Below are 13523 nucleotides of genomic sequence, written 5' to 3'. Positions count from 1 at the left end.
GACTTTACCACCTAAGCTACATAAATTATTGTGAAACAACTGACTTTTATAAGGCACTGAGAACTGAATAGCTTAAGGGACTACTAATTGGCTACAGGCACCTTCAGCTCTACATCACCAGTTTAGATGAATAAAATAATAGTAACCAAAAATCAATACTCTTACTCTATTAATTGTTTGATGCATTCTGAGAAATAAGTTGGTGATGGTGTCAATCATTTTCCATTGGACATGACAAATGTCATATTCTGGCAATCAAAGTGAAGGAACCAGTGACTGAAAGAACACAGAGGTTGAATGCAATCTGTTCATTGCATGTGAGAGGGGATATTTTTGTTAAAGGTTTTGGATCTGATATCTTGAGCAAGATAAGAGTGCAGAAAATTAAATGGCAGGGCATATCATGAGAACTTATGAGAGAAGGCGTGAGCTACATTTTGGAAGCTGAGGTGGAGGATATCAGACCTCAAGGTAGACCAAGAAGGCAACAATGAGAAGATCATATAAAAACTCCTCTGGAAGGGATAGGTGAAGATGTGACAAAGTGGAAGTAGACAGCACAAGATAGAAAGGCTGTAGTTAAGTTAAGGTGGTTATAAGGCTTTGAGGCCTGTGACACCAGAGAGAGAGAGGTGCTAGAGGCAGGTTGATGCATTGTATTCCACATGATCTGGGGCTGAACGGAAGATGTTATTTTTCTTATTTGCTACACAATGTGTCACAGCTGATCTGCTCCATTGGTGACATCTGTTTATACCCTAAGTCTGCTTAATAGGTGGAATAGGATTTGGCCCTCAGTGTTAAGATGATATATGGTTGTAGGATTCCATGGGTGGCAATGTGTATGACAAGGTGGTTTGGTAAGGTGTTAGACTGAAGATGTGGCTTCAGTGTGGTTTCTGAGGGACTGGTAACATGGGGTGCCTGTGCACGAGCATGGATACTGCTCCAATTAACTTGAGTCTGCTGGAGCATGGTAATCACCATACTCCAGCAACCTCCTGCATCTCATGTATGAGTGTCCCCGTGCTTCAAAATGGCAGAAGGGGTGTTTTATTTAAAGCTCCCTGAACGGGGGCCACTGATACACAAGACACTGCTGTGCTTTAATAACTGGCTCTCAGAGCTGCTCTAATTAAAGTGCTGCCACCCCAACCCCCACATGTACACACATATAGGTCCTCGACATGGTGGCAGCCATCTAGTGAGCTAAATTAACTAATGGAACTCAAGATAATACACTTTGGAGGTATATTATCTTGTGCCACACTTAAGTTGGCTTTACATATATGTGTATGCTCTGACAGTTATGTCAACTTAAACAAGTTAAGTCAGCTTACCTGTCAGAAAGTTAGTATGCGAGTTTTAGGACTGCACTGAAACATCTTGCACCTTTCTGGGCATATGGCATATGTCCACAAGATCGCATAAGTAGCGTATGTAGAGGGGCAATGTGGTTTGTCTATGGGATTGGGATTGCCTGGTCAATTTATGGAGGAAGGCAGCAAAAACAGAATTGATACAGTGAGGTATGGTGTAATCGGGGGGGGTGTGGTTGGCTTTGGAGTGTTTGGAGCATTGGGGGGTGTGTGCATATGTGTGGGTGTGTGTACAAGGAAGCAAGAACAACCAAGCTGGTTTAAGAAGTGTGGCAAAGTTGGTATATATATGTGTGGGTGTTGTGGTGTGGTAGGTTTCAGAATGGATTGCGTGTAGGGAAATAGGGATAGCATGATTTGTTATAGTCTAATTTACATTGTAGCATGACTTGACTGTGTGTGTATATTTGTGTGTGTGTGTGTGTGTGTGTATGTAAGATACACACTGTTGATTTGTATATGTGAAGAGGATGGCATGGCCAGTGTGTATCTCCGTGTGTGTGCATATCTGTGTAGTGAGGATATAACATTTGCATGTGTGGGAGATGGTGTGGTTGATGTGCATATATTATTATTGTTATTTGTATTACCCTAGTGTGTAGAAGCCCCAGCCATGGGCCATTGAATCACTGCGCTACACTGTATACAAATACAGAACAAAAACACAGACCTTATCCCAAAGAGGATATGGGACATAGTATGGTGGTATATGCACACAGGCAGTTGGGTGTGTAGAATATAGTATAGCCAGTGTAATTATGTATGTATGTATGTAGGGGCATGGAACAGCCAGGGTGTGAACATATGAAACAAAACTTGGCTTGGCTGGTGTAGATGCTTGTTTATGTGTGTAAGACAGGGTTGGGAAATTATTTCAGCTGCAGGGGTGCTTAATGACTTCTGACAAGCTGTTGGGGGCTGCAAGGGTGGCCCTGCCTTTGACAGGTGCCCTGACCTCTGATTGCCATCTTGGGATTGGAAGTCCCACCCTCTAACCCTTGACCTTTGCCTCCCTCCACCCCTGCCCCCACACCCCACTCCGGGAAATACTCCTTTTGGGAGTGGGGATTTGCCATCCTAGAACCAGAAAAAAAACCAAATCATGTACAGACAGTCCTTGACTTACAACATTTCATGTTACAACATTTCGTACTTACAACATTTCTAAATTTACACCGTTTCAACTTTTTTACTTCAGTTTCAACTTTACAATGCTTGATCTGATGTGATGCCATGTCAGTGAACAAGTCGCTGTGTCACCCATCTTGCTGGAGAACATCTGTCCAAACTTCCTTGGACACTTTCTTTAAGAAAGCAGACGAGACTCCAGAAAAACCTACAGCCAAAACTCCTGAGAAGACTCCAGCCAAGAACCCTTCAAAAAGTCCAACCAAGAGCCCTTCAAAAGTCCAGCAGTCACCTCAGAGAAGTCCTTCCAAATCAATACAAGCACTATTTACAATATAAATACATTAATGTAGCTAAATTACTCATCTATAATTGATTGAGTGCAAAATTCTGGGTTGTTTTTGGTGAAAGCCAGGTATTGGGCCTTGGTTCAGGAACCAATCCCCCATATATAACATTGTTTCCTATGGGAAAATCGGTTCCGAGTTACAATGTTTCAACTTAAGACACCATTTTCAGGAACCGATTGTGTCATAAGTCTGAGGACTGCTTGTACTGAAAGTCAAACATCTAATATAATATATTTTAATTGTATTTCAAAAAAATATTTTCTCCTGATTTACATGTTTTTGCGTAGTGTATGTAGAAGTGATTGCATAATAGCTCAAAATAAAGTCTTACTCTTATATATTATATGTGTGGGGGTGTGTTCTGTTCTGATAGCCAGGGCAGTTTTTATGAGATTTAATATGCAGTTTACATGCTGTTAAATTTGTGCATTTATTGCAGCCTTTCAAAAATATTTTAAAACTATTATCATATCCCCCACCCCCTTCTCCTTCAAACAAAACAAATTCTATCAATCTTTCCTTATCCTGCTGGGTTTTTTGTTGTAGCCATGTTGGTTTAAGCATATAGTCAGGCAAGTTTCTATGAGTAGATGTGAAATCTTTTATTAGACCACCTGAGTAGTCGGAAAAACGTTCTTAGCAAGCTTTCCCTGAAGAAGGGTGACTGTGCCTTAAAGCTTGCTAAGAACCTTTTTCCAACTACTCAGCTGGTCTAATAATGGATGCCATACCTACTCAAAGAACCTTTCCTTATCCTGCTTGCACTTTAACTCACGTTTCGCCTTGACAACTTAGAACTGCACACAATGCTCCAGCTGAGACCTAACTAGTGTGAGTAGCATTATGAGGAAGTAGAAGGACTGTGGGTTAGGCTACATGGGGGGCAAGGAGAAAAGGATTTGGTGGTAGGGGTCTGCTACAGACCCCCACATCAAGGGGAAGAAATAGATTTGGGGCTCCTGAGGCAACTCTCGGAGACCATAAAAGCTAAAGAGGCGGTGGTCATGGGGGACCTAAACTACCCGGACATCTGCTGGGAGACACAGACAGCAAAGTCCCACCGCTCACGCAGGTTTCTAACCTGTGTACAAGAGCTCCACCTGACGCAGGAGGTACATGGTCCCACTAGGGGGAATGCCTTACTGGATCTGGTATTGGCAACGGGGGATGACATAGTAGGGGACCTACAGATCGGTAGCCATCTGGGGGACAGTGATCACCTAAAAGTACAATTCAACATAAGGCGTCGAGTGGGTAAGGTAACCAGTAGGGTGAACGTGCTGGACTTTAGGAAAGCTGATTTCAGCGAACTCAGGCGATTAGTGAAGGATGCAGAGTAGTAGTTTTGAAATGATGGGAGCCCAAGAAGGGTGGCTGTGCCTTAAGGAAGCTATCCTTCGAGCACAAAGCGAGATGATCCCCATGCGAGGTAAAAGAGGGAAAGGGGCCAGGAGGCTTCCCTGGCTGACCAGAGAAATCCAGGGCAGACTAAGGGCCAAAAGGGGAGCACATAAAAAGTGGAAACAGGGAGAGATCACCAAAGAGGAATATACCTCTTCTGGTCGTGCTTGTAGGGAGGCAGTTAGACAGGCCAAAGCTACCATGGAGCTGAGGATGGCAACCCAAGTAAAAGACAATAAGAAATTGTTTTTTAGATATATAGGGAGTAAAAGGAAGGCCCAGGGAGGAAAAGGACCCCTGCTAAATGGGCAGAAACAATTGGTGACGGACAGAGGGGACAAGGCTGAACTCCTCAACGAGTTCTTCGCCTCAGTGTTCCTAAGCGAGAGGCATGACAAGTCTCTCACTGGGAGTGTAGGGAGGCAGCAGCAAGGCACCAGACTTCCATGCATGGACCCTGAGGTGGTGCAGGGTCACTTGGAAGAACTGGATGCCTTTAAGTCGGCAGGCCCGGATGAGCTCCATCCGAGGGTACTGAAGGCACTGGCCGACATCATTGCAGAGCCACTGGCGGGAATATTTGAACGCTCGTGGTGCACGGGTCAAGTCCCGGAGGACTGGAAAAGGGCCAATGTGGTTCCCATTTTCAAGAAGGGGAGGAAGGAGGACCCGGGTAACTATAGGCCAGTCAGTCTCACCTCCATCCTTGGCAAAATCTTTGAAAAAATCATCAAGGCTCACATTTGTGAGAGCCCGGCAGGACAAATTATGCTGAGGGGAAATCAGCACGGGTTCGTGGCAGGCAGATCGTGCCTGACCAATCTAGTCTCTTTTTATGACCAGGTCACAAAACGCCTCGACGCAGGAGGAGGGGTGGATGTCGTATACTTGGACTTCAGGAAGGCCTTTGATACGGTATCCCACCCCATACTGGTGAACAAGTTAAGGGGCTGTGACTTGGATGACTGCACAGTCCGGTGGGTGGAGAATTGGCTGGAGGGTCGCACCCAGAGAGTCGTGGTGGATGGGTCGGTTTCGACCTGGAAGGGTGTGGGCAGTGGGGTCCCGCAGGGCTCGGTGCTTGGACCGATACTCTTTAATGTCTTCATCAGCGACTTGGACGAGGGGGTGAAATGTACTTTGTCCAAGTTTGCAGATGACACTAAGCTATGGGGCGAAGTGGACACGCCGGAGGGCAGGGAACAGCTGCAAGCAGACCTGGACAGGTTAGACAAGTGGGCAGAAAACAACAGAATGCAGTTCAACAAGGAGAAATGCAAAGTGCTGCATCTAGGGAGGAAAAATGTCCAGCACACCTACAGCCTAGGAAATGACCTGCTGGGTGGCACGGAAGTGGAAAGGGATCTTGGAGTCCTAGTGGACTCCAAGATGAACATGAGTTGGCAGTGTGACGAAACCATCTGAAAAGCCAATGGCACTTTATCGTGCATCAGCAGATGCATGACAAATAGGTCCAAGGAGGTGATACTTCCCCTCTATCGGGCACTGGTCAGACCGCAGCTGGGGTACTGCATGCAATTCTGGGCGCCGTACTTCAAGAAGGATGCGGATAACCTGGAGAGGGTCCAGAGAAGGGCCACTCGTATGGTTAAGGGCCTGCAGGCCAAGCCCTATGAGGAGAGATTAGAGAAACTGGACCTTTTCAGCCTCCGCAAGAGAAGGTTGAGAGGCAACCTGGTGGCTGCCTATAAGTTCGTCAGGGGGGCACAGAAGGGAATTGGTGAGTATTTATTCACCAAGGCGCCCCCGGGGGTTACAAGAAATAATGGCCACAAGCTAGAAGAGAGCAGATTTAGATTGGATATTAGGAGGAACTTCTTCACAGTTCGAGTGGCCAAGGTCTGGAACGGGCTCCCAAGGGAGGTGGTGCTCTCCCCTACCCTGGGGGTATTCAAGAGAAGGTTGGATGTGTATCTAGCTGGGGTAATGTAGGCCCAGCACTCTTTCCTGCTTATGCGGGGGGTCGGACTCGATGATCTATTGAGGTCCCTTCTGACCCTAGCATCTATGAATCTATGAATCTATGATATTCCAGTTAATGCAGCGAAGATTGACTTTGCTTCTTTGCAGCTGCATCCCCTTGCTGACTGGTCTTGGGTCTGTGGGCTTTGTAACATTGGTTTGAAACTGTTGCCAATCACTAGAATTTAGTTTGTATTAAACCCTCCCTTGAAGGGAAACAATTTTGCAATGCCAGGAGGGCATTTAACACATGCTAAACTGCTTGACCAGGTGTGTGTCTGCCTGAGTTTTAGTTAGTAAGTGTTAAGTTGCATGTGTGACACCACGTAATTCACCAAACCCCACCATGTTCTTCTCAGCGGTATGACTACCTAGCCCAGGGATAAGCAACATTTTTGGGCAGGATGCCAAAATACCCACAACTTCGACTTGTAAGATGTTGGTGTGCCAGGGATGGATGGCGGGGGAATGACGAGGGGTCCAATCCTTGTTGTGGCAGTGCAGCCCTGGCCCCTTTCCCACTGTCCAACCCGAGGCACATGTGCCAAACAAAATACTTTCACGTGCCACATTCTGGCACCTGGGCCAAGGGTTGCCTACCCCTAGCTTACTCTGTTTTGTCCTTGTCTGTTTGATTTTTCCTTCCTAAGCATAGCTCTTAACATTTGTCTTTGTCAAATTTTAATTTCTTGCCCATTCTTGGCTGAGCAGATGCTGGGACTGGTATATGTTTATAGATTTGAGACTCCATTCATGCTTATAAATAGCTTGGTAGAGTTGAAAGACAATACAGGAACTGGTACATTGTAGCTTTATCGGGAGCACCCTCTCCAAGTTCGCAGATGACACCAAGTTATGGGGCAAACTTAACACACCGGAGGGCAGGGAGCAGATACAGGCCAATCTGGACAGGTTGGATCAATGGGCAGAACAAAATACGATGCAATTCAACAAAGATAAATGCAAGGTACTCTACCTAGGGAGGAGGAATCCTGAGGACACCTATAGGTTGGGGGATGACCCCCTCAGCCGCTCAGTGGCTGAGAGGGATCTTGGAGTCATAGTTGATTCCAAGATGAATATGAGCCAGCAGTGTAAAGAAGCCATCAACAAGGCCAGTCGCACCTTGTTGTGTATTAGCAGATGCATGACCAACAGATCAAGGGAGGTGATGCTCCCCCTCTATGTGGCACTGGTCAGGCTGCAGCTGGAGTACTGTGTCCAGTTTTGGTGCTCTGCACTTCAAGAGGGATACAGAGAATCTGGAAAGGGTTCAGAGGAGGGCCACTCACATGATTAGTGGCCTCTGTGAAAGACCCTATGAGGGGAAGTTGAGGGATCTGGATCTCTTCAGCCTTCACAACAGATGTTTGAGGGGAGACCTTGTAGTTGCCTATAAGTTTATCAAGGAAGGACAACAGGGAATTGCAAATGTGCTATTTACCAGACCACCCTAGGAGTTACTAGAAATAATGGGTGCAAACTAGTGGAGAGTAGATTCAGGTTAGACATTAGGAAGAAATTTTTTACGGTAAGGGTGGCCAGAATCTGGAATGGGCTACCAAGAGAGATGGTACTATCACCTAACTTGGAGGTCTTCAAGAGGAGGCTAGATAGGCACCTGGCTGGGGTCATCTGACCTCGGTGCTCTTTCTTGCCAGGGGTAGGGGGGGTAGACATGATGATCCTTTGTGGTCCCTTCCGACTCTACAATCTATGAATCTATGACATCATTGGTGTATATTGGTACAGTTAATCATGCAGCTTACACTGCGGTAAAGTGGTTAGAAAATTTCAATGCGACACTATGGAAAGAAGAGAAACACATCCCTGTGTGTGGTAACCACATTGGTACAAAGATGTAAGATTATAAGGAATTCTAATCAGATGACTGTTACTCTCTTTAGCATTATAATAATATGAGCACTGAAATAGCATTTTGTATATATGGTATTGCACATACACACACACAGAGCATATTGCATAGAATCATAGAAAATTAGGGTTGGAAGGGACCTCAGAAAGTCATTTATCCTAACCCCCTGCTCAAGGCAGGATCATCCCAGCGAAGACTTTGTCTACCTAAGTCTTAAAAACATCCAAGTATGGAGAGTCCACAACCTCTCTGGGTAACCTGTTCTGGTGCTTTACTACTGTCCTAGTGAGAAAGGTTTTCCTAATATGGAACTTAAACCTCCCTTGCTGCAACTTGAGACCATTGCTCCTTGTTCTGTCATCTGTCACCACTGAGAACAGTCTAGCTCCATCCTCTTTTGAACCCCCCTTCAGGTACTTGAAGGCTGCTATTAAATCCTCTCTGAGTTTGTCTTCTCCCAATTAAATAAGACCAGTTTCCTCAGCCTCTCCTCGTAAGTCATGTCCTCCTGCCCCCTCACCGTTTTGTTGCCCTCTGCTGGACCTTCTCCAATTTGTCCGTATCTTTTCTGTAGTGAGGGCCCAAAACTGGACACAGTACTCCAGATGTGGCCTCACCCGTGATTAATAGAGGGAAAGAACCACTTCCCTCAATCTGTTGGCAACGGTCCTACTAATGCATCCCAGTACACTAATGGCAACAAGGGCACACTGTTGGCTCATATTCGTCTTATCGTTCACTGTAACCCTCGGGTCCTTTTCTGCAGAGACGCTGCTTAGCCAGTCATTCCCAGCCTGTACTGGGGTTGGATGGATTTCTTCCATTCCAAGTGCAGGACTTTGCATTTATCCTTACTGAACCTCATGAGATTTCTTTTGTCCCAATCCTCCAATTTGTTGAGGTCTCTCTGAATCCTAGCTTTACCTTCCAGTGTATCTACTACTCCCCGCAGCTTGATGTCGTCTGCAGACTTGCTGATTGTGCACTCCAACCCATCTTCCAGGTCACTGATGAAGATATTGAACAAAACAGGCCTCAGGACTGACCCCTTGCGCACTTAAGACCAGCTTGCAACTAAACAGAGAGTCATTGATTCCTACTCTCTGAGCCCAGTGATCCAGCTAGTTTTCTATCCGTCTTACAGTCCTTTCATCCAACCCATACTTACTCAGTTTGCTGGTGAGAATGTTGTGGAAGACCATATCAAAAGCCTTGCTAAAGTCAAGGTACATCATGTCCACTGCTCCTCCTGCATCCAAAGAGCCAGTCATCTCATCACAAAAGGCCGTCTGGTTGGTCAAGAGTGACTTGCCCTTGGTGAATCCATGCTGACTCAAATAATTGTACATGTATGCACATACACACACATACACACACACACACACACATATATACACATAATGAATGCATATATGTATAATGCATATACATGTATAATACATGCATATACACGTAATGCATATACATGTATAAGACATACAAAAAACTAGAACATTTGGTTCTACATTATACCTTTTATTAGACCAACCGGGAAACCACAAGAAAACTGTCCTTTTCTGAAAGCTTTCGGGAGCGAAGACCCTTCATCAGGCTCTGGGAAAAGTATACATGGTACAAGATGGTAAAAAGTCCCCATAGGTAGAAAATAAACTTCATTTCTGCACAGAGGGAGCTGAAGATGAAAGGCTGTCTCCCTCTGGGTCCATGAGAGTGTCTTTGTGAGCTGTGCTGAGTAGCTCTTTGATGTGTAGATCAGGTATAATTTCTTCCTTGGAGGGATGAGATGAGAGGCACGGAGGTAAAAAATCCATCTTGTTCTGCTTCATAGTTTCTAGGGTCGGAAGGGACCTGAGCAGATCATCTAGTCCTACCCCCTGCCATGGCAGGAAAGAGTACTGGGGTCAAATGACCCCAGCAAGATGTTCATCTAACCTCCTCTTAAACACCCCCAGGGTAGGAGCCTGCACCACTTCTCTTGGAAGCTGGTTCCAGACCCTAGCCGCCCTGACCATGAAGTAGCGCCTCCTGATATCTAACCTAAACCTACGCTCTGCCAGCTTGTGACCGTTATTCCTGGTCACTCCTGGCGGTGCTCAGGGGAACAGTGACTCCCCCAATGCCTGCTGATCCCCCCTGACTAGTTTATAACAGGCCACAAGATCCCCCCTCAGCCTTCTCTTTTGGAGGTTGAACAGGTTCAGGTCCCGTAGCCTACCCCTGATCATACGAGTGGCCCTTCTCTGGACCCTCTCCATGCTGTCGACATCCCTCTTGAAGTGTGGCGCCCAGAAATTGATGCAGTACTCCAGCTGCGGCCTGACCAGTGCCGCATAGAGGGGGAGGATCACCTCTTTGGACCTGCTCGAGGTGCATCTGTGGATGCATGCCAAGGTGCGGTTGGCCTTCCTAACTGCCTCTCCACACTGCCGGCCCACGTTCATCTTGGAGTCAATGATGACCCCCAGATCCCTTTCTGCCCCCGTGCTGACAAGAGGGGAGTTCCCTAACCTGTAGGTATGGTGCTGGTTGTTCCTCCCCAGGTGTATCACCTTGCACTTGTCTGTGTTGAAACCCATCCTATTCTCGTCCGCCCACCCTCGTAACCTGTCTAGGTCTGATTGTAGCCTGTTGCATCCTTCCAGTGTGCCCACGTCCCCCCACATCTTAGTGTCATCAGCAAATTTGAGCAGGGTGCTTTTTACCCCCTCGTCCAAATCACTGATGAAGATGTTGAACAGTGCGGGCCTGAGGACCGAGCCCTGTGGAACCCCACTGCCCATGTCCTTCCAGGTTGAGAAGGACCCATCCACTACCACCCTCTGGGTGCGGCCCACCAGTCAGTTGGCGACCTATTTGACTGTGTGGGTGTCTACACCACAGCCCCCCAGTTTCTTAATGAGAATGGGGTGAGAGACAGTGTCAAAAGCCTTCCGGAAGTCCAGGAAGACTATATCCACTGCTACCCCTGCATCTAGTGATCTGGTGATATGATCTTAAAAGGCCACCAGGTTGGTCTGACAGGACGTGCCACTGATGAACCCGTGTTGGTTGCCCCTAAGCATGCAGTCCCCTGCTGGCCCCTCCTGGATGTGTGCCAGTATAATTTTCTCGAACAGCTTGCCTAGGATCGAGGTAAGACTAACCGGCCTATAGTTTCCCAGGTCCTCCCTCCTGCCTTTTTTGAAGATGGGGACCACGTTGGCCCCCTTCCAGTCCTCTGGTACCTCACCAGAGCACCATGAGTGCTCCTAAAGTTGTGCCAGGGGACTTGCAATGACCTCGGCCAGTTCCTTTAGAACTCTAGGGTGGAGATCATCCGGGCCGGCTGACTTGAATACGTCCAACCCCTCCAGAACCTCCCTAACTAAATCCTCGCTAACCCGTGGCCCAGGTGTGCTTCCCCCGGGGCCCAAGAGGGGCCCAGCAGGGAGGTGGCTGTTCTGGTCCCTACTTAGGAAGACGGAAGCAAAGAAATCGTTAAACATGTTAGCTTTGCCGTCTGGTGTGACGACCAAGTTTCCCATGGCGTCCTGCAAGGGCCCCATGTTGCCCGGAACCTTCTTTTTACCCCCTACCTATTTAAAAAAGGACTTCTTATTGTCCTTAATCTGGGAAGCTAGTCCCAGTTCCATCTCTGCCTTCGCCTTCCTAACTACCCCCCTACATCCTCAAGCAACTACAGAATAGTTCTCCCTGGTGATGACCCCTTCTTTCTATTGGGTGTAAGCCTCCTTTTTAGCAAGGAGACATTCCCGGATGCTTTTGGTGAGCCACGGAGGCTTGCGTGCTCTCCTGCTCCCTTTAATCCTCATTGGGATTACCTTGCTTTGGGCTTGGAGGATTGTCTCCTTAAGGAATGACCACTCTCTTTGGACACCTGGCTCCCCTCCCCTCCGGGACCTCAGCGCTTCTCCAACTATCCTCCTTAGCTTGTTGAAGTCTGCCCTCCTAAAATCTAGGGCCGCTGCCTTACTGCATGCCTTTGCCACCTTGCGCTGGATGGTGAATTCCAGCAGGCGATGATCGCTGTCGCCCAGGTGGTCGAGCACCTGCAGCCCTCACCAGGTCATCACCCGTGGCCAGCACTAGGTCCAACAAGGCATCTCCCCTGGTGGGGTTGTGCACCTCCTGGGTTAGATGGAGGTCCTGTACTCTGGCCAAGAACCTACGTGAACATTCAGACCTGGCTGACTGTTCTTCCCAGCAGATGTCCGGGAAATTCAGGTCCCCCATGACTACCACATCCTTAGCCTTCACTACCTCTGTGAGCTGACCCAAGAATTCCTGGTCAATCTCTTCTCCCTGGCTGGGAGGTCTGTAGTAGACTCCCACCATTAAGTCCCTTTCTCCTCGACTGCCTTGTACTCTAACCCAAAGCACTTCAGAGTGCCCCTCCCCTGACTCCTTGCTAATTAACGAGGATGTGTATTCCTCCTTAATATAGAGCGCCACGCCCCCACCTCTCTTTCCTATCCTGTCCCTCCTGTACAGCCTATAGCCCTTGACATTCACCACCCAATCATGCACTGCATCCCACCACGTTTCCGTAATCCCCTGCAATGAAGTTTAAAATCCAAAATCAGCTAAAATTCGGCATCTTCCATGTTTCAGGGGTGCACTTGGTAGCTGTGTTGGTCTGAGAAAAGAAGACATACAAAAAATTAGTACTCTTGGTTCCAAAATGATACCTTTTATAATGATACTTTTATCAAAATGATACCTGTATACATGTATATGCCCAGATCATATATACAGCATATGAATGTATGTATATACATATACAACCAACAGCCGCTTAGCGCTCTTAATTGGTTCCTGATGCGTTACTTGAAACCAAAAGTATTTGACGACCCAAGATGGCGACCAGAATTGTTTTTAATGACTTGAGATGGCGACCATAAGCATTATAACAAAACCCGCTGAGCGCTAAGTGAAATCATGTATCAATTTAAAATGAGCGCTATAGCATAATATCGCTAAGTGAAACAGTGTTACATGGAGGTTGCCTGTATTATGCATAACAATGAGGACTCCTGGTAGAGGTGATAATAAACCAAGCAGATTTTTGCAAAAAAATTTCTTTAATTGAAATATTTTTGGCAAAAAATCTACTTGGTTTAATAAAAGATATCATCTCTACCATGAGTCCTAATTGCTTTTGCCATTCGACCAGTACAGCTACAACCTGGATATATTACGTATAGTGCATATACACAAGCGTGTATTACACACAATGTATATATATGTTGTATAATGTATATGCACAGATAACGTAAAATGCATATGTAATCACTTATATAAAATAAACATATACATAATAATAAACATATAATACATAATGCATGCACAGGTATCATGTATATGCATTATACTGCATACACACACATTAAGCAATCAGGGCTCGTG

Source organism: Crocodylus siamensis, chromosome 1 (assembly GCF_052110815.1).
Source record: "Crocodylus siamensis isolate JL-2025a chromosome 1, ASM5211081v1, whole genome shotgun sequence".
Lineage (NCBI taxonomy): Eukaryota > Metazoa > Chordata > Crocodylia > Crocodylidae > Crocodylus > Crocodylus siamensis.
The sequence above is the reverse complement of the archived record's forward strand: the minus strand, read 5'-3'. Positions refer to the sequence as shown.